The 20,842-nt window shown below is 42.6% G+C and overlaps 1 protein-coding gene across 3 annotated transcripts in view; it reads right to left on the bottom strand.

Moving 5' to 3' along the window:
* The window catches only part of PTPN14 (protein tyrosine phosphatase non-receptor type 14), a 179,130-nt gene that overhangs the window by 116,261 nt on the left and 42,027 nt on the right, over positions 1 to 20,842 (bottom strand). Inside the window, exon 1 of one of the 3 annotated variants that reach the window (XM_072733278.1) lies at positions 2,153 to 2,298. The exons of the other annotated variants lie outside the window; for them this stretch is intronic. The gene's annotated coding sequence lies outside the window, so the exon portion shown is untranslated. Of the gene's footprint in view, positions 1 to 2,152; positions 2,299 to 20,842 lie in introns of those variants that run through there. 3 annotated transcript variants of the gene reach the window in all.

Raw genomic sequence — 20,842 nt, 5'->3', positions numbered from 1 at the left:
GGAAATGGAACCAAAACATCCTTTAAACCATCGAATATCACAAAGTCCTTAATTTCAACAACATACGCTTTGCTCCAGAAACAAACAAAAAAAAAAAACCACCCTCACAGTTCATTTACTCCAACTTTATATACCTTTACATACTTTGCTTCTTAGCCCTTAGCAGATTTAAAATAGATAAAGAAAAGTCTGTGGGCAGGGAATAAAATGGCAATGAGGGAGGTAAACTATAAAAATAAGCATTCCACAGCATGGAAGACGGTGTTGAAAGCACCCTGTAGTAAATAGGGATGAATGGGTAACATCCAGCATACTTTGGTTAAGATGGCAGTAAATAAGTATACTTGTAAACAGTCCCATGCATGGTGGTTAAAAACAACCCAAAAAAATAGCTCTTGGGGCACCTGGGTGGCTCAGCGGTTGAGCGTCTGCCTTTGGCTCAGGGCATGATCCTGGGGTCCTGGGATCGAGTCCCACATCGGGCTCTCCGCAGGGAGCCTGCTTCCCTCTGCCTGTGTCTGCCTCTCTCTCTGTGTCTCTCATGAATAAATAAATAAAATCTTCTTTTAAAAAAAAAGGTGCCATTTTTTAAAATAAAGATTTTACTTATTCCCAGAGAGGCAGAGACACAGGCAGAGGGAGATGCAGACTCCCTGCGGGGAGCCCGATGCGGGACTCAATCCCGGGACCCCAGGATCACGCCCTGAGCCAAAGGCAGACGCTCAACCGCTGAGCCAACCAGGTGCCCCTAAATGGCACTTTATAAAGTAATCTGGTAAAATAGAAAACAGTGCCCACTTCGTGGGGGTTTGCTACAGGAAAAAGGGGTCAGAAGTCTCCTGCCATGCAAACCCCTCTTGCCCTTCCAAAACGAAACTTGCCTTTTACCAGATGAAACTGACAGTAATGATTTTTCATTCCATTTTTAAAAGAGGGCAAGAAAAATTCTTTTTTGCAAGTTAAAGTTGACAAGCTGAATAAAATGCAAAGAACAATCAGGCGGAGGATAAGGGATTTTGCCCCGTGCAACTTGCTTCATCAACTGTATCAGAACACCTGACGCTGGCTTACTTCTCTGAGGAGCTTTCTCTGTCTATTCACGCCAGGAATGCTTTGTCTACGAGACTCCACCCTTCTTTGAGAGACTGTAGAATCTGCAGCTCTCCAAATCCAGTTCTTTTTGCCGTCAGTGTCTACACCCATGGTGATGTGCGTCCTGGAATGTCACAGCTAATCACAGCGAGGAAGCAAAACAGGGGAGGGTCCTGCGAGTGTCAGAACACTAAGAAGACAGTAATTCTTTTTTTTTTTTTTTTTTAATTTTTTTTTTTATTATTATTTATTTATGATAGTCACAGAGAGAGAGAGAGGCAGAGACACAGGCAGAGGGAGAAACAGGCTCCATGCACCGGGAGCCCGATGCGGGATTCGATCCGGAGTCTCCAGGATCGCGCCCTGGGCCAAAGGCAGGCGCCAAACCGCTGTGCCACCCAGGGATCCCGAAGACAGTAATTCTTAAAGCAGATACGATGATGGAGGCATTCTGCTAAGCATTATCTCCAATGGCCCTATGAGATGGCTATTCCTGACACCCCCTTTCTGAGACTAGGGCACCAAGGCTGGAGAGGTTATGACCCTGCCCAAGATCACACAGTTACTAATGCCACTAGCTGACCCTGGGCTCTTACTCAATGAACCATGCTAAAAAGGCCCAGAAAGGAGACAGGAAACGACCTGGTGATATAAAAATCATCATGACAATAGCCAACATTTTATAAGGAAGGCTTCCACATGCCATCTGCAGTCCATCTATGCTCACCCAGAGTGGACTCTATTCCAATATGGTGGAAATGGTCCTGAGTCCTAGGATGGCCTATCCAGAGGGCATGGCAGCAGGATCGGGGTCCTGGCTCTGTCACTGCCTCCCACTCCTCCTCCCCCACCTTCCAAACCCAGTGCCTCTTACCTAGACAACTTGGCTTCTACAGTTGCAGTCTGCACTGCAGAGAGGGATAATCCTAGCCCATCCCATACCACCTCTTCAAAAACCACTTTGAAAAACACAATCACAGGAGCAAACGAAGAGATTTTTCCAGCCTGTTCGTATGACTCACTCATCAAAACAAAAGAAACTCGCTGAAGGTAAACATACCTCCAACTTGCTTCACCCTCCTCTGGGATGTGCACCCCGAAGGGACGGAGCTGATCGAGACAGGGGCTCTTCGCCAGAGGCTATGGCAAGTGACCTCCCTTAGCAAAGTTTTCCACACCTCCCTCTCCCGTTTCCTTCCTGCCTGTGCCTGAGTTCCCTCAACTCCCTTCACATGTCCAGGGCTTTCGGATGGGAGGACTCACCCATGTCACTTCCTATCCAAACATATGCGGCGGCCACGCCTCTCTGCCAACTCTCTCTCCAAGTGGGTCGGTGTGCACCCAGCGCCCAGCTGCCCTGGCTGCATCGCCACGTTCCTTGGTTGCTCCAGCCCCACCGGTGAACCTTGTCCAGATGTGGAGTGATTTCCCTGCACGGGCCACCCTCAGGCCGTATAACCTCACTTTCTGCGACTGTACTATGGGGTGGTAACAGTGCCCACCCCGCAGAGCTGCTGGACTGCACCCGTTAGCAATACATCAAGTCCTGGCCCAGTGCCTGGCACACGGTGAGCGCTAGTCATCTGTCCACAGTCACTGTCCTTACTGTTCCTGTCATTGAATACCGCAGGAAACCCAAGGAAACACAGACTGCCAAGTGTCACAAGAGTAAGAACTGCTTTCCAACAAGCCAATGGTTATCGAAGTTTTAGAGGTAAGGCTATTTATCACAAGGAGACAAACCGTGAATGCAAAACCAGCAACTGCAGGTCCCCCTGACTGGGAACCATGACAGGATGCTGCCCAGTGGGTTCCAGAATAGAGTGACCACTTCAGTGAGAAGGAATACAACCAAGAGGGTTCTAAAATGTTACAATGCAATCACTTCTCCAGAGCCAAGAAGTTGAATCAGAGGGGAGAAAAGAATGGAAACAGGTATGAACTAGTGTCAGCTGTAGCAGAGTTGCATAATCCCAACTGATGTAACCCAACGTTAATTACGAATGGGAGAAAACAAAGCTTCTAAACAGAGATGGTCATGCTACAGGTTGGCATCTACATAATAGGTAGACGACATGCACACATGCACACACACGCACAGAAAGCCCATCCTAACCGTCCTTTCTGCTCTCTGTCCCCTATTAGACACACACACACACACGACCTAAGTGAGTACTTGGAAAAACATTAACGTTGTACTAAGCAGCTCTCAGCAACATTGCAAAGAAAAGGCACCTGTTTCGAGCACAGTAACTTTGCTGTTACAAAAACAAGTCGTTAGCACACTGACATTCCTGTTACCACTGGTGACCTCAAAACTGAAAATGGACTTTGCTGACTGCATCAGTGCTGAGGAAGCCTGTGCCTCTGGAGACAAGATGCTATCTGCAGGGATGGCTCTCCCCCTGGGTGGGGGACAGGAGGGCAACTGTCTAGGGCTTCAGTTCTCAGGTTGGACTCTTAGCTCTTAAAGACTGAGAAACTTAAATATGTACAATTTCTAACAAATTCAGATCTGATAAATACCTTAAATACTATAGAGTAAACCTAATTCAAGAGGCTCCCTTGGGACACCTGGATGGCTCAGCGGTTTAGCGCCTGCCTTTGGCCCAGGGCGATCCTGGAGACCCGGGATCGAGTCCCACACATCAGGCTTCCTGCATGGGGCCTGCTTCTCCCTCTGCCTGTGTCTCTTCCTCTCTCTCTCTGTCTCTCATAAATAAAATCTTAATTTAAAAAAAAAAAAAGAAGAGACTCCCTTTGCTCTACTGATTTATATGTATGTTTCAGAATGTTAAGGATTTCAACTCTCCCTGGAAATAAACCCTGTCTACTGAAATCTTTGTATATCAGCAAAAATTTCCTGGGAAAAGAAAGGCAAATCTATCCTTCAACTAGATTGTGCGAGGCCAGGAACCAACAACGCTTTCTACAGCTTTTAGAACCTCAAATCCCTCTGCACTATAATTAGCACATACTCTAACTCAGCAATGCCACTTTGGGGAAATAAAAGCAATGGATCTTAAGGATTATGTACAAGGATGGTGCAGTAAACGTCATCTGTAGTAGATGGTGGGAGACTAAATACAACCTGAATATCTATAATAGAGTTATGTACAAACTCTGGCATAGCCACCTTATTTAGGGTGTTATGCAGTTATTAAAAATTAGTTAAATCTGCATCTACAAACTCAGAGCAACACCCATCGAAAATTCTATAACCACTGGCTTGTTGGAAAAGTTACAGGGTAATACATAAGGCAGAAACAGCAAAGCTAGTCATCTTGTGTTTATGCTTACACAAGGTTGGAGTAAGGGGTGGGACATGTCCATCCTCAGAGGGATAAAAGGGGAAACAGAACATCTACTTTGTCTTTATAATCTTTGGAGTATTAATGTGTTAAACAACAAAAAAAACCCAATATTTTAAATATTGCCTCTTCCGGGGTACATGGATGGCTCAGTCGATTAAATGTCTGCCTTTGGCTCAAGTCCTGATCTCAGGGTCCTGGGATTGAGCCCTCATTGGGCTCCCTGCTCAGTTGGGGAGTCAGCTGCTTCTTCTCCCTCTGTCCCTCTCTCTGCTCATGCTCTTTTGCTCTCTCAAGTAAAGAAAATCTTTAAAAATAAATAAATAAATACTGTCTCTCCGAAATACTATAAAAAAAAAAAATGGGGAGAAGTCTTCCTTCAGGAGTATTATTCTATCAGCCACCATTTACCATGTCAGCTATAATATCATCTGAGTGATTACCATGTATCAGAATTGAGCTAGTCTTTCACATGCACTGACTGTATCATCTGACCCTCACAATCCCAGCTTACAGATAAGGAAACTGAGACTACATAACCTGGCCAAAATTCCAAAGCTAGCAGGTGGCAGAGACTGGCTCCAAAGCTCAGTCTTTACTATTGAAAGACTATTTACTATCGATTACACGTGCAGTAAGATGCACATTGACCATATATGCCCCTTTCACACATAACAATACTTGGAACACAATCTCATTAACTACATGGCTTTTAGCACCATATAAACCATACCTTGACTACTTAGGAGCAAAAGCAAAACTGAAAAAAATCACTTGGGCTCAAGCATTCCTTTTCACAATTGGCATTAAAACCACTTAAATCCTGGGATTTCAATGAGTTTTCATTCTCTTGGGCCTAGGCAGGCCTTTCCTTTTCTACTTTAACTAAAAATTGTAATCATCTTTAATCCTTCCTGATGATCAATTCACTATAAAAAATTGAATATTATAGAAAACTGTGAGAGAAAAACAAAAATCGCCCCAATGTCACCACTCAAAGAGGATCAATTTCTAAATTTTGCATACTTTATCCCATTCTTGTAAAAAAGTATATCTTAAATTTGTTGACATAGTTGGGATCGTACTTCATCGTCTGATACCTTTCATTCTTTCTGATTACTATCTATTTTCCTATATTACTGTTTTTGAAAAACTTACTGAACATAAGTTCAGTAAGTAAAACTGACTTTTCAAAAGCAAGTTTAAACTGTTGCATAATATTCTACAGTGCAGATCAACATTTATTTGTTGAAATGTTACATCGGTTTTGATATTTTGCTATTGCTCAAAACAATTTGCCTATACCTCTGATTCTTTCTCTAGGGTAGATTGTTTTAAGATTTTATTTATTTATTTGTTTGTTAGAGAGAGAGAGAGAGGAGAAAGAGAGAGAATGAGCAGGGAGAGGGGCAGACAGAGAACCAGACTCCCGGCAGAGCAGGGAAGTTTGAAGCAGGACTAGATCCCAATCCTGGAGGAGATCATGACTTGAGCAGAAGGTAGCCTCTTAACCAGGTGAGCCAGCCAGGTGCCCATTTAGGGCAGATTCTTAAGGAAGAGAGTTAAATCAAATGCTGTATGTTTTTAGAAGTTTCTTATTGCATATTCCTCAACTGATTCCCAAAGGACTGTCAAATGCAGATAAATTGCTATGATTTCCATTTCTTTACCTGTAAGATGATTGAAATAATAGTGTTTTCTCAATTGGTTTCTCAATAATAGTGTTTTCTTTTTGGGTTACCTTAAGCATGGCTCCTCACCAAGGCTTTAGGAAAGGAAAATTTCAACCCAAAGAGGATATATCAAAGTCCTAATGTGAGAGTAGGTCTGGGCAACAGACTGTGTCTCCAAAGCCAGCCTGCAATAAATAGGGGATCCCTTCTCTCATTAGCTACAGAGCTAGGTCACAGCATCATAACTTCAGAAGCAGCAGCTCTGATGACAGCTTTTGAGAAACACAATGTAGTGTCCTCCATCAAGTGGTAACTATGGAAATCACTTGGCCTGCACATCAAATGACTGTACTTCCTTATATGTATATATCATTTCCTCAAAAACTATTATTCACTCAGCACAGACTACTGATTGTGGGAAATCCCAAAGAACAAGTAAAGACACCCTCTCTGCCTACCAAGTAGTAGGAAATGCTAGGTAAGGATAAAAACAGAACAGCACATAGGCTGGGCAGCTGGGAAGAGATGAGCCTAGACATAGGCGAGGATGAGCAAGAAACAAGGAGTGGGTGAAAATGCACACCAACCACCCAGAGGCTGCCCTCTGGTTCAGGATAATCTATAAAAGGCAGAAGAGCAGATGGCAAAGGCAAATGGCTCAAGAAATAAAAAGAAGAGCATCCAGTGTGGACAGATTTTTACTGAAGATTATGTCGAAGCTCATTTTATTCTATATAAGTACAGTATTTGAAGCCAAAGCAATGGGGAGCCCGAGCAAATTCAGCACAAGGCAAGAATAAAAATTAAAATATTCTATTCATCTTACTAGTACGTGTGTGTGTGTGTTTTTTTTTTTAACTGTTCCATTGAACCAACACTGGAGCCATAGTCAATGGTCCTCAAGAGCTCGGAGCATGTAAGTCAGACTGGTAAACGAAGATTCTGATCTAGCAATTAGAACAGGCAAGTAGAGAAGACTGAAGATTTCATTCTACTACCTGTGCTTGGACCTTCTCAAAGAAGACTGAAGTAATTTGGAAAAATAAAAAGTAATGGCAGGGACTCACTTCTCTACTAAAAGTTAGAACTTTTAGAAACACATCAAAGAGGGGCACTCAGGTGGCTCAGTCAGTTGAGCGTCCAACTCTTGGTTTTGGCCCAGGTCATGATCTCAGGGTGATGAGATCAACCTCCATGTTGGGCCCAATGCTCAGCACAGAATCTGTTTGAGATTCTCGGTCTCTGCCTTTCCCCTTGCTCATACATGCTCTAATAAATAAATAAAATCTATTAAAAAAAAAGAAACACAGCAAAGCAAAATTATTCAAGACGGCTCATTCTAGTAACAATCCTTCAACCATAGTGAAATTTCTTCTTTGTAAATTATACAGAAATCTCCACTGATAATTTTATCTATTTCCTCCTTGAAGTCTTTCACCCTGAAAAGGGCAACTGGGAACCAACATTTCCATATCATGTTTTCATATATTTAACACTCTTAATACAACACTTACCACCTCAGATTCTCCAACATAAATATTCCTACCTTGCTTGCCTTCTCTTTTGAGGTACGAGTTCATTGCCCTGTAATCATCTCTGTGGTTCCTCATTTACTCTTAAGCCTTCTCGTTTTCTCTTCGTTGCAGAACTAAAATGAGGCAAGTTATCTTTACAACCTAATTCATGGAGATGGCCTTACTATGCAACAGAAAACAAAGAACACATATGTTGGATTTGCCCATGAAATTGTCACTTAAACAAAAAGATCTCTCACTGAAGAAGACGCCAAAAGAAAATCTAACCATGCTCTCATTTGTGTCAGATAATGAAGAATGTGACAAAGAAAAAAGAAAGTACCAAGTGGGTCTGGAATATCTAGGCTTAACCCCTTGCTCTGTCTGGTTACTTGCATCCAGTCGATAATTAGAAAGTTAGAGCTGGAAGTTGGGAGATAACCAGGTTTAAGTGACAAAACAAAAATGTTTCCTCAGTTGAAAAATCACTTCAAATCGTGAAGGGGAACACGGCACACATGCTACAAGCTTCATGTTTGATGAAACAAGGGAGATTTCAGAAACCCCACACTAAAGAAATACAAATACAGAAAGGGAAAGCCTGGGAGAGTAAGCTAGACAGGCTGTCTGGAAGCCTAACTTTGAGAGGCACAAGGTACCAGTTGTCGGTTTTTGTTTTGTGAGGTGGGTACATCGTTTTGTTTTTGTGAACTGTGTAGGTTGTCAGTAGGGAAGGATTTGAAAGTAGGGGGATTGTTTAATGTCTTTATAAGGACGTGTTACTCCTCCCAGTCCAGATGGCACAGGAAGTCAGAGGGCTCCAGGAGGAAAGAAAGCAGGGGGTGGGGTGAAATACTCTGACAAGACCGGCTCACATGGAAAGTTGTGTAAGAGGAGTTCCTTAAAGCAGTTGGAGGTGTGTGGGATGGCTTAGTCAGATGTTGAAAGAAAACCAAGCAAATGCAAAGGTGAAGCATTTACAACAAACTCAAGAAAAAAACAAAATATGTTCAAGAAAGAAAACCCAATCTAAACACCACACTTGGCTAAGCTGTAAACATTGACTTGCCTATTTATGCTGAACAGAAAGGACTAAACTGAATCTAACCAGAATATCAGTGCAACGATTCTGGAGTAATGGTGGCAAGGAAGATGATGTATAAAATGAGCTAAAGTCCTTCCCTGCTGCTGCCACTGCCACCACCATCCTCCTGGCTAACATTACAGAGGACTCACCATCTTTTATATTTGTCCTACTGAGCATTTGTAAGCGGGCCTTGTGTCTCTCCCAGGGAGTCTTACCACAAAACAAAAGACATCATGAAGCCTCAGATTGAGGAAAGAGGGAGATTTCTCTAGCAAGGAAAGCCCCCTTTGAATGCCCTGCTGTCAGCCTTTGGAATTCCTTCAGCAAGAGAAGGGAAGCATCCCGCCCAACTTCAGGAAGTCTATGGTAACTGCCAGAAGTAAGTCCTCATTAGACAAGAATAGATGAATAAGGAAGAGCCAGTGGACACTGAGCTGGGGTGAGTGGACCTGAAGAGAAATCTAAAATACCTGACCTAGACCTCCCCACCCCCACCACCGAAATCATACAGACGGTCCATCTCAATGCAAGCACAGACAGCTTTGTACTGAGCCTAAACCTGTGAAGAGCTAGGGTTGAAGACTTTCTTTCTTTCTTTTTTTCCTTTTTTCTTTCTTTCTTTCTTTTTCTTTCTTTCTTTCTTTCTTTCTTTCTTTCTTTCTTTCTTTCTTTCTTTCTTTCTTTCTTTCTTTTTTTTTTTTAAATGTACATGGTGATGCCCTGAGCGCAGACATCCATAGACGCTGGCACTATTAAGAATGATATTACTGAGAGTGTGTCAATGTTATGGTCACTATGTGTTCGTGACCAAAGCCATGCCCTAATTTTACCAGAAATTATAGTTAGCATTTCTGGAGCATTTCCTCCGTACTAAACTCTGTACATATATTATTTCTAGTATTCACACCATCAACCCTACGGAAGACATTATACCCATTTTACAGATGAGTCAACTACTGTAGCTTACAGAGTTTACCTCACCTAAGATGACATACCAGCTAGTGATGGAATTCATAGTCTCAGTTAGGTTATATAGTCTCCCATCTTCCCTAACATCTTAAAGGAGGATTTGTTATGACTTCCCTACAGAGTCTGGAGGGTTACAGGGAAGTCAATCTCTGCCAATGGAAATCTAACTTAGAGCTTGTGACCTACTGATAGTGTTGTGTACAACTAGTTTACTGTGTTCGAAAAAAAATACTCCAGTGCCTAGGGTTAGGACAATGGGCATGAAGTTGCTAAATGACCCCTGGGTCAGAAGAAAAAGCAAGAATTGAGATTAGACGGAGTGGAAAGGGAGGTGTCCCAGTCTTCACCCAACATGTGCCTGGTATTTACTCTAAATACAGGTCTGGCATTTACCCTATTACTCCTCTTCTGTGTCAAAAACAAAAACAACATCCCATAGATCCTCATTCCTCCCCAAAGTGAACAAAGGCCAATGTTGATACTGTAGTGCTAGAAAATAAAATAAAATAAACTGGAATGTGGGAAAGGTCTCAGATATTTACATGACAAACCGGCATATCCCAAGCTTTAACTATGGCACTTCTCAGGAAATCTGGAAAAGCTGACCCACTGTCACCCAGAGGCACCAAGCGTTTACCTATTCGTATTAATTTGTACACTCTGGTCAAATTCTCCAAAGCATCTTTTCATTCTACCAACAGAATAATAAATACCAGATAAACGTGTGAGGCAATAAATGTGTGGATTAACTAGATTGGGGGGGTGACTTTTTTCACAATAGATATGTATTTCATATCATGACATTCACTTTACATATCTTACAATTTTATTTTATTTTTTTTAAAAAGATTTTATTTATTTATTCATGAGAGACACAGAAAGAAAGAGAGAGAGGTGCAGAGACACAGGCAGAGGGAGAAGCAGGCTCCATGCAAGGAGCCAGATATGGGACTCCATCCGGGGACTCCAGGATCACTCCCTGGGCCAAAGGCAGGCGCTAAACCACTGAGCCACCCAGGGATCCCCTATCTTACAATTTTATATGCACCTCTACTCCAAAAAAGCTGAAAAATGTTTAAAAATTAATAGAATAAATACCAGAAAAAAAAATAACACCCTGATATGCTTTTCTCCTTTCATGGGTAAGTGCAGATGCGACCACAAACCATGTGGCACATGCTCCTCACAAGCCAGTTCCAGTATGAAAACGAATTCAGGTCAAGTCACCCATTCGTGGACAGTTCACGCACGTAGGACTAGAGAAAGGAAAGGAAGGAGGGGAGGCAGGGAACAACTTCCTGACGGCCTCAGAAACCAGCCAGGCTGGAATTAGGAGAGTGAATCCGAGATTATTCAACCCATTGTAAGAGCAACAAGGGAAAAGAGCTTAACCAACCTGTGCTTTGCAAATAATGTGTGAAAGAGTCTGAAAGCGGGAAGCCTGGGTGGCTCGGTGGCGGTTGAGCGCCTGCCTTCGGCCCAGGGCGTGATCCTGGAGTCCTGGGATCGAGTCCCACATCGGGCTCCCTGCGTGGAGCCTGCTTCTCCCTCGGCCTGTGTCTCTGCCTCTCTCACGAATAAATAAATAAAATATTTAAAAAAAAAAAAAAAGAGAGAGAGAGAGAGAGAGAGTCTGAAATCATCTTGTGGCAAGGTAACAAGCTCACAGCGACTTCAAGAGAAGGCAGCGGGCTGGAGGGAGGCCGTCTCTAACAGGCTGGGAAAGAGGAGGCAGATGCTGGCAATAGGGTCTCTAGGCCGCAGAGCTGGATGCATCTGAGGGAGGGGGCAAAGCGTGATGGCAAGGCTTCCTGCCCTCCCACGGCACAGCTCCCACAGCCCCGTCACGGTAACCGGGCCGCATGGACATGGCACGGACCTGGGACCTAATGTCCATGCCCTAACACGCCGCTGTACCCACCCAGCGCAAAGGCCTGGCCCTTTCCATCTGACGCTAACCAAGGACACAGGCGGAGGAACCAACAGCTCTAGGTACACCAGCCGGTACACACGCCAGCCTTCTAAGCAGAAGAGCCTTTCCACCCAAACTAGAATCTAGAATTTTGTGCTGACCGCAAGCAATCCTACTTATGGGCCAAGAAAAGTAAGCTAAAGTCAAATTGGTTTGCCCTTGTTAGATTAAGATTGTATTTCAGGACAATGGCCTAATGCACTTTTTTAAAGGAAATTCATTGCGGCGGATATTTATCTGTGCCAGGCACCAGGCTAGGCAGTAGGGATAAAACTATTTAAGAGAAACCCAGCTGTGCTGTCCTCACACCATAAGATACCTTAAGTGTCTCTAAAACAACTGTGTGCACAGGCGCAGCAAGGCACTGAAGTCTAAGCAGGGCGGTCTTATTGCTGAGCATATTAAAAAAAAAAAAAAATCACCGAGTAACACACTGGCACAAGTCTTCTCTTCTTTCTGAACGATATGTGCCTTCCTTAAACTATCAAACACCAGAACATTGAGGAAAACCACCAACTTGCACTCATTCAACTCGTTTCTTCTGAGCAATTACCAAGTGTCAGACACTGCAGATACAATATGGTTCTTGTCTTCAGAGGTTCACGAACTAATGAGGATGAATTCTTAAGAATTAGAGGGCAAATGGCATACTCCGGAAAGAAGTTTGACAGCTGTGTTTAAAAAGTTTTTTTTAACTTTTTAAAATTTTTTGCAAAACTGACACAAAGTAGTATTATTGCCTCTTTCGCCTTACAAATGTCCATATAACAACCATGAAATGTCAGAATGGGCTCTTGACCTCTCTGCTGTGTTGAAATGCATTTCATTGAAATGAGCTTGCTGCCACTTCTCAAAACATGAAATTCGCTCTACCCTTCCACTGCGGCACTCAAAGACATCAGAATTTTCCCTATTTTATGCTGTGGCTAAGGCAGCTCCTAGAGATTAAATACAATAGTATGAGGAAGATCCTATTAGATCTGTTCCTGGCCTACCTAAATAATGAGGAGGAAAAGGATGCTGACAATGACAATGGTGATTAATAACTGTATCTTTTTAAAAAGATTTTATTTATTTATTCACAAGAGACACAGAGAAATAGGCAGAGGGAGAGGCAGGGAGGCTGATTTGGGACTCGATCCCAGGACCCCTGGATCACGACCTGAGCCCAAGGCAGACGCTCAACCACTGAGCCACCCAGGTGCCCCAATAACTGTATCTTCAATGTACTGAGCATTTAGTATGCATCAAGCAGTGTGATTTTAACAGCCCTACAAGACCCGCATTTATTTATCACCATTGTACAGATTAGGAAACAGAGGACTGAAGAGATCTGGCTCAGGAACACAAAGCCAGGACGTGGCAAAGCCAAGCCCAACCACTTACCCATCATACCATGGCCTCCCTCAGCCACCCTTGCCTCACGTGCACCAAATACCTGCAGTGGTGGCATTTCTACTCTCCTTGCCTTTCAGTACTATTCTCTCTGGGAGACCCTACTTTCCAGTCTGCATCCAGTTGTCTCCTGCTTGTCTTTCAGAACTCACTTGGAGTCACCTTTCCAGGAAACCTCTCTTGGTGCCCCTCTTTAAGTCTGATGCCTCCTGTCTGGATGGGCTCCACCCTGGGTATGGACCCCCTCCCTCACAGCGCTCTCCCACTGCGTCACTCAGACATGAGCTGCTCAAGGCCACGGGCCATTTCACGTCCAGCTCTGCAGCTCCACAGCCCAGTGAGACGCATAGCGGGCATCAAAAGAACTGTGTTGGTTGGTGGAACAAATGAAGGAGGAAAGTGAATTGAGACTAAGGGGCTCATTCCAGGATGGTCTCTAAAACGGGGATCCCTGGGTGGCGCAGTGGTTTAGCGCCTGCCTTTGGCCCAGGGCGCGATCCTGGAGACCCGGGATCGAATCCCACGTCGGGTTCCCGGTGCATGGAGCCTGCTTCTCCCTCTGCTTCTCCCTCTGCCTGTGTCTCTGCCTCTCTCTCTCTCTCTCTCTCTCTCTGTGTGACTATCATAAATAAATTAAAAAAAAAATTTAAAAAAATACCTGAGTTCAAGTCTTGACTCCATTTCTCACCAATTTGACCAATTTACTTACCTTTCTAAGCCTCAGTGTCTCATCCATAAAATGAAGGCTGTCAAGGAGCACCTAGCACAAGAGGCTGTCCTCAGGGTTTTGATTTAGCAACTTAGCTCAGTAAGTGGCACACAGTACGTGCTCAATAAATGTTAGCTATTAGTAGTAAAGTACAGTAAAAACCCAGCCCTCTAATAACAAAGAACTTTACCCCCAATGGTCTGCTTTACTCTCCCCTCCAACCTCAAGGCTGTGAACAGATATAAAGTCACTCTTCTCATGATGTGGCTGGGAGGTAGAAAGTTCATTTCCACACCCAATCCACGTCCCTTCCATACCTAAACATTTAAAGATCATTTAGGTTGGGGCACCTGGATGGCTCAGTTGGTTGGGCGGCCAGCTCTTGGTTTCAACTCAGATCATGGTCTCAGTGTCCTGGGACTGGGCCCTGCGTCGGGTTCCCAGCTCAGGGCAAAGACTCTTTGTTCCTCTGTCCCTCCCCCTGCTCATCCTTTTCTCTCACAAGTAATAAAATCTTTTTAAAAATGAGTCATTTAGGTTTTTCCATAAAAATGGAAAACCTTGGGGCAGCCCGGGTGGCTTAGCGGTTTAGTGCCGCCTTCAGCCTGGGGCCTGATTCTGGAGACCCGGGATCGAGTCCCACCCCATGTCAGGCTTCCTGCATGAAGCCTGCTTTGCCCTCTGCCTGTGTCTCTGCCTCTCTCTTTCTCTGTGTCTCTCATGAATAAATAAATAAAATCTTTTTTTTTTAAAGGAAAACCTTGAATTTAACCTTGAATTTAACCTTCCCTCCTAAACATTTCCGTGGTAACTGATAACCTAGCTCAGAATAATAGAATTGCTTGTATAACATTTGCCTTTGACAAAGCACTATTAGTAATAGTATCACGTGCATCACGACGTCATGATTTAAAACCCTAGTCATTTTATGCCATATTCATCAAAATATCCCTGGTCATAAATTAGATAACAGAAGTGTTTCGCATTTTGTATATATACATGACAGCACCATGAAAAATGTCAGAATTCATAGTTCTATTTATGCTACTTTGAAAAATACAATTTACTTCAAATGGTTTTATTCCATATTCAGTGGCTTAGGCATGATTTGTTTTTAAAATTACATTTTCTTTAAAAAATTACATTTTCTTTAACAGGTTTTTAAAATCTAAAGATCTCATTGTAATAATTATGTAGAACTAAGAATGGTCCAGAAAAACTCTAAAATCAAGCCTCACCTGACATGCTTTCATGGTGTTGCAATGTCATATTATTTCATAGATAAAACTACAACGTAAGAGCTGCCAATGCTGCTGGAATATCCCAATTTTTATTCAACAGTCTTGATAAAAGCACAACTGTGCCCCCCCTCCAGGCTTATAATGAAAACTTTGGAAGTCATAAAGTTTTTTTTTTTTAATTTTTTAAAATATTTTATTTATTCATGAAATATTTTATTTATTTATTTCATTATTCACACACACAGAGAGAGGCAGAGACACAGGCAGAGGGAGAAGCAGGCTCCATGCAGGAATCCTGACATGGGACTCGATCCGGGATTCCCTAGGATCACACCCTGGGCCAAAGGCAGACCCCAAACCACTGAGCCACCCAGGGATTCCCATAAAGTTGGTTTTGGAAAGGGGCTATAGATTGAAGTGGAGGGCACAAGGATTTCCCCCAGAGTTAAGCTCATCTGTGTAACTGACCACAGCAAACATCCTTTTCCCTTTCATGTTTCATTTTTCTTTTATGTCTCGCCCTCTAAAAAAGAATAATTTACTACACTAGCACCTAGTCTAAAAACTCAGAATATTAAACCAGAACTTGACCTTTTCTACATAATTTTAATCTATTCAGAGGCACAGTGGAATCAATGAAGATGATACAAGCTCATATGCTGGCCCACACCAGACACACTTTATATTCATATGGGGTCACCTATACAGGACCAAAAGCTCCTCAAATCTGAAATAGGGGCAGAATGATTACACCAGGAGGATCTTTTACAGAACGTAGTCCTGTTGGCATCTATTGGAGGAAACAACAATTTCTCAACTTGAGTGGTACTTAATTTCCATAGAGACAATGAGGTAAATTGTTGGGACAGCCCACTGGTGTCTGCTCCCCCCATCCCTAGTGTCTCTCCTTCCTTCCCTTACACATGATGTCAGTGGTCCTGTCAGCCCTCCTAATAGCCTAGCACCCCCCAACATCACGGAGGTTGGAGATTCCTGCTATACAGACATACGCTTTAATGCTTTCTGGCCAAAACAGGAGCAAGCCCTGGATACACTTCTCTTTACCCGCTGAGTTAAGTGACTTAAAGTGCATGCTCTGTTGTGTGTCATTGTTAGCTAACCGTAACAAGTTAGAGCTGCTCTTTTTTTTTTTTTCTTCTGAAAGTGGAAAGAAAAGATGCTAAGAAACTGCCCATACAGCAGAAGTTCTTCCATGAGCGAAGCAGAGAGAACCAAAGCTAACAAACTACTCAGGAGTCAAAGGAAGTGTGGCCCCCCCATGACATTTCCGATGCCAAGAGTCACCCCTGTGTTACTGAATGGAAGAGCGGGAATGAGGGAGGGGGTTCTGCTCCTGGACAAGATTCAAGTAAAAGAGGGAGGAAAGTCTAAGTAGCAACGCTGACCACAAGTCATCTTCACTGCAAGTGAACTTAAGGCAGAGATGCCTGCAAGATGTGGGATTCCTCTTGTTTGACTCATGAAACTAAACAAGTCTTGGAGATGACTTTGTCATTCTCCTTGGATCAAGCAGCAACCATCTGAGACTTGGGACCAGCCACTGTGCTGAGGTGTATTCTCTTCTTAGCCTCATCCTGGAAGGAGATGGGGACACATCCACTTATGCTCTAAGGTGATGTCTGAAGACATCATAATAGTTAAGAGCTTGAGGTCTGAAGTGAGTGTTGTAAACTTGGAATACTAGGCTTGAGTTTCAGCTAACTGTAAAATCTTGGGCAAACTATTTAGCTTCTCTGAGCCTCAGTTTCTTCACCTGTAAGATGAAAATAAGAAAAGCCCTTGAATGATATGGGTTTGAACTGCACAGGTCCATCTCCATGTGGAGTTCTTATAATACAATACTGTCGATGTATTTCCTCTTCCTTAGGATTTCCTTAACCTTTTTTCTTTTTTCTTTTTTAAGAGTTTACTAATTTATTCATGAGAGACACACAGAGAGAGGCAGAGACATAGGCAAAGGGAGAAGCAGGCTCCCTGCAAGGAGCCCAATGTGGGACTCGATCCCGGTACCCAGGGATCATGACTTGAGCCAAAAGCAGGTGCTCAACCACTGAGCTACCCGGGTGACCCAACCTTTTCTTTTCTCTAGAATCTCACTATGAGAATGCTGTATCGAATACACATAACATGCAAACTATGTGTTAATAGGCTGCTTATGTTATCACAAAGGCTTCTGGTCAACAGTAGGCTATGAATAGTTAAGTTTAGGGGCAGTCAGAAGTCAGATGTGTATTTTCAACTGTGTGTCGGGGGAGGAGGTCAACCACATGGCCCGGGGGTCAACTGTAATAGTCACTACACATCACAGGGTTATGGGTAGGATTAAATGAGGTCATGCATGTAAAGCAGTTACCAGAGTATCTGGCCACAACGAAATACCTAATAAGTTATTTATTATTATAGCTATTACAATTAGAAGAAAGGTGCTAAAAGAAAGAAAAAAACCTCAAGAAATAAAAAGATTTGAAAGGGTATACAACGAGCTAAAATTAATCTGATACCTTCTGAAAAACAAACTAGAGGTGAGGAATAAGAATTGAATGGTCAAAAGAATCTGCAGTACCTCCAGGGAGTCCAAATAAGAAATAATGTGCCATTAATCCACTCCAAGAAAAAAAAAAAATGCATCTGGACAAAGCTGCAGTTGGCAAATTGAGATGGGGCAGAGAAAAAAAAAACCCTTTTGAAATAGTCACCATTTGCTATTTTAATATATTTTTCACACCCACAGATAAGCAACACTTCATGTTTCTTTTCTAAACACAAAAATAAAACGCTCCTGGCATTCTTGGTCCTGAGCTTATACTGTACTCAGTAACTTTCCATTTTACTTTTGTGCTCACAGATTGAGAAAAGTACTTCAGTTCTTAACAAAAATATTTACGCTCTGAAGTATTTATTGCTCCTGCATAACGAGATCCCCGGTGTACAGATGAGAAAGGTATCCAAGAGGAAATGTGGAATAATAGCGGGCAAAGTGTTCTAGAGCAGAAGGTCAAACCACGGAACATACTTTATAACTGTAACAGGATAGGGCTGGAAACACAGGAGGCTCAGGCCAGCCCAGCCCCTCACTGCAAGGAATTCTTCTCCAGGCACACTAACCGCACGCATGACCAACACCAACAGGCTGGAGCCCCTCAGGGAAAATGAGTTACTATTACTCACCCAGCTCCCCAAACTTCAAATAGATTAGCAAAGCATTAGTTTTCTGTTTCTTTCCTTTTTTTTTTTTTTTTAAGCAAACATTACAGATAAAACCAGAACTGGCCTGCTGACACCTGTACATCCTCTGTGACACCCCCGACCCCAATCCCAAGTCCTGGGACCAGGAAATACTATTTGGAAAAAAAAAAAAAAAAACCTAAATGAGAGCTGGAGAAAGATTTGTAAATCCTCAAGAAAAAAAAATTACCTGGAAAATTTAAGTTTCCATCATTCAATTTTTTTTTTCCATCATTCAATTTTAACTTGATTTATTATTGGGACAGAATTGCTCTGTTCAGTCATAAAAATCCTATTCAAAAATATGCCAATTTCCATGATTAAACTGCAGAGGGAAAGGAACAGACTTCACCCATTCAGTCAACCTAGCTGAGTCTAAATGCAAGAAAACAAAATTATAAAAGTGCCACAAGTAAATACATAAATGTGAAACTATGGAAGTCTTTCCTAGGATCTCAAACTCGGAAGCCATATCAGATTTTGTTACATAATTTAAAAGTGCTGTCTGGCTAAAGATGATGTACAGCAGGTGACAAGATAACTACCTGGGAGAAAAATCTTGCAACATATGTAACACACAAAAATTAGTGTCAAAGGAATGCTAATAACCAGTAAGAAACTAGAAAAACTGACCATTTATAGCTGAAAGCAACAGAGCTAAGAAGCATATGAAGACATTCGATCTCACTATCAGGAAAAAGTAAATTAAACATGCAGAAGAGGTCACTTAAAAAAATTTCTCAAGCTGCAAAAAAACACCAAAAATTAGAGACTGATCATGTTCAGTGCTGACAATACAGAAGTATTATTTATTGGAATATACATGGTAAGACTTTTTTTTTTATAAATTTTTTAATTTATTTATGATAGTCACACAGAGAGAGAGAGAGAGAGGCAGAGACATAGGCAGAGGGAGAAGCAGGCTCCATGCACCGGGAGCCCGACGTGGGACTTGATCCCATCCCGGGTCTCCAGGATCGCGCCCTGGGCCAAAGGCAGGCACCAAACCACTGCGCCACCCAGGGATCCCGGTAAGACTTTTTAAAGGGAAATCTGGCATTACCTGTAAAAACTTAAGTGTGTATGACCTTTCACCAGTATTCTCACTTCTAGGAATCTGCCCACAAGATTCTACATGCATCTATTGAAAGAAAAAATGTTCAGGGCGTCTGGGTGGCTCAGTTGGTTAAGCATCTGCCTTTGGCTCAGGTAATGATCCCAGGGTCCTGGGATAGAGCCCCACGTCATTGGGCTCCCTGCTCAGTGGGAAGCCTGCTTCTCCCGTTCCCCCTGCTTGTGCTCTACGGCATGTGCTCTCTTTATTAAATAAATAAAATCTTTTAAAAAAATTTACAAAAACATTCATCTCAGCATTATTTATAATAGGGAAAACTGAATACATTAGAATGTTGTATGGAACATGGTGCAAATGCTTAGGAGACTTAGGACTGGTACATAAGAAGGGCCTGACTATGTATGTCTGAACAGCAAAAGCAAGTTCAGCATCATGCATGGTATAGTTTTGCCTTTAATTTGTTTTCAAAAACTTTCTTTACATTTCAAATTACCTGTGTATGTGCAAAGGAAAAGTTCTGGAAGGGTATATCCTAAACAGGAGCTGCAGGGGTGAAAAAGGAAAATATGGGGATCCCTGGGTGGTGCAGCGGTTTGGCACCTGCCTTTGGTCCAGGGCGCGATCCTGGAGACCCGGGATGGGATGGAGTCCCACGTCGGGCTCCCGGTGCATGGAGCCTGCTTCTCCCTCTGCCTGTGTCTCTGCCTCTCCCTCTCTCTCTATCATAAACAAATAAAAAAAATTTAAAAAAAAAAAAGAAAAGGGAAAATATATAATCACATCAGGGGCGCCTGGGTGGCTCAGTCAGTTAAGCCACTGACTTCTTGGTTTTCACTCAGGTCAATGTCAGGGTCACGGGATAGAGCCCAACATTGGGCTCTGCGCTCTGTAGGTACAAAGTCTGCTTAAGATTCTCTCTCTCTCCCTTCCCCTCTGCCCTTCCTTTTGCTTTCTCTCTCAAATTAATAAATCTTTAAAAACAGCTGGGAGCCTGCTTCTCTCCCTCTGCTGCTGTGTGCTCTCTGTCAAATAAATATATATATTTTTAGAAAATAAATACGCATATCTTCAGATTCTCAAACTCAATATTTCAAAGTCCATACTCCACAAGGTACTCCTTTATATGGCTGGTGGTATAACTCCCATGGCAAACAATTTGGCAATTATCTATTTAAATTACAAATGACTTTGACTCAGCAATTCCACTTCTAGAAATTTATCCTAAGACTCATACATGTGTGAAAAATTCTTTGAAATTGCAAAATCTGGAAACAACCTAAAAAGTCCATCACAGAAGACAGCCTAAATTATGGTGTGTCCAAATAAGGGAAAAATGAATCAAGGGGTCCTTCAAACACTGAAATGAATGGCTTCCAGGATGAGAGACAATTCGTGGTACACAACAGGAGCAGGGCAGTGTGCTAGCGGTGTGGGAAAAGGGGGACAGGGAGATGTATGTATGTTTATATGTATACAACATACCTCTGGAAAACCATATTAAAAACTATGACCTCTAGGAGGGGAACTGGGACCAGGAAATATATTATTATAACATATA

The sequence above is a fragment of the Vulpes vulpes genome, chromosome 13, assembly GCF_048418805.1.
Source record: "Vulpes vulpes isolate BD-2025 chromosome 13, VulVul3, whole genome shotgun sequence".
NCBI classification, from domain to species: Eukaryota; Metazoa; Chordata; class Mammalia; order Carnivora; family Canidae; genus Vulpes; species Vulpes vulpes.
Note: the sequence above shows the minus strand (reverse complement) of the source record. Positions and strands in the feature narration are given on the sequence as shown.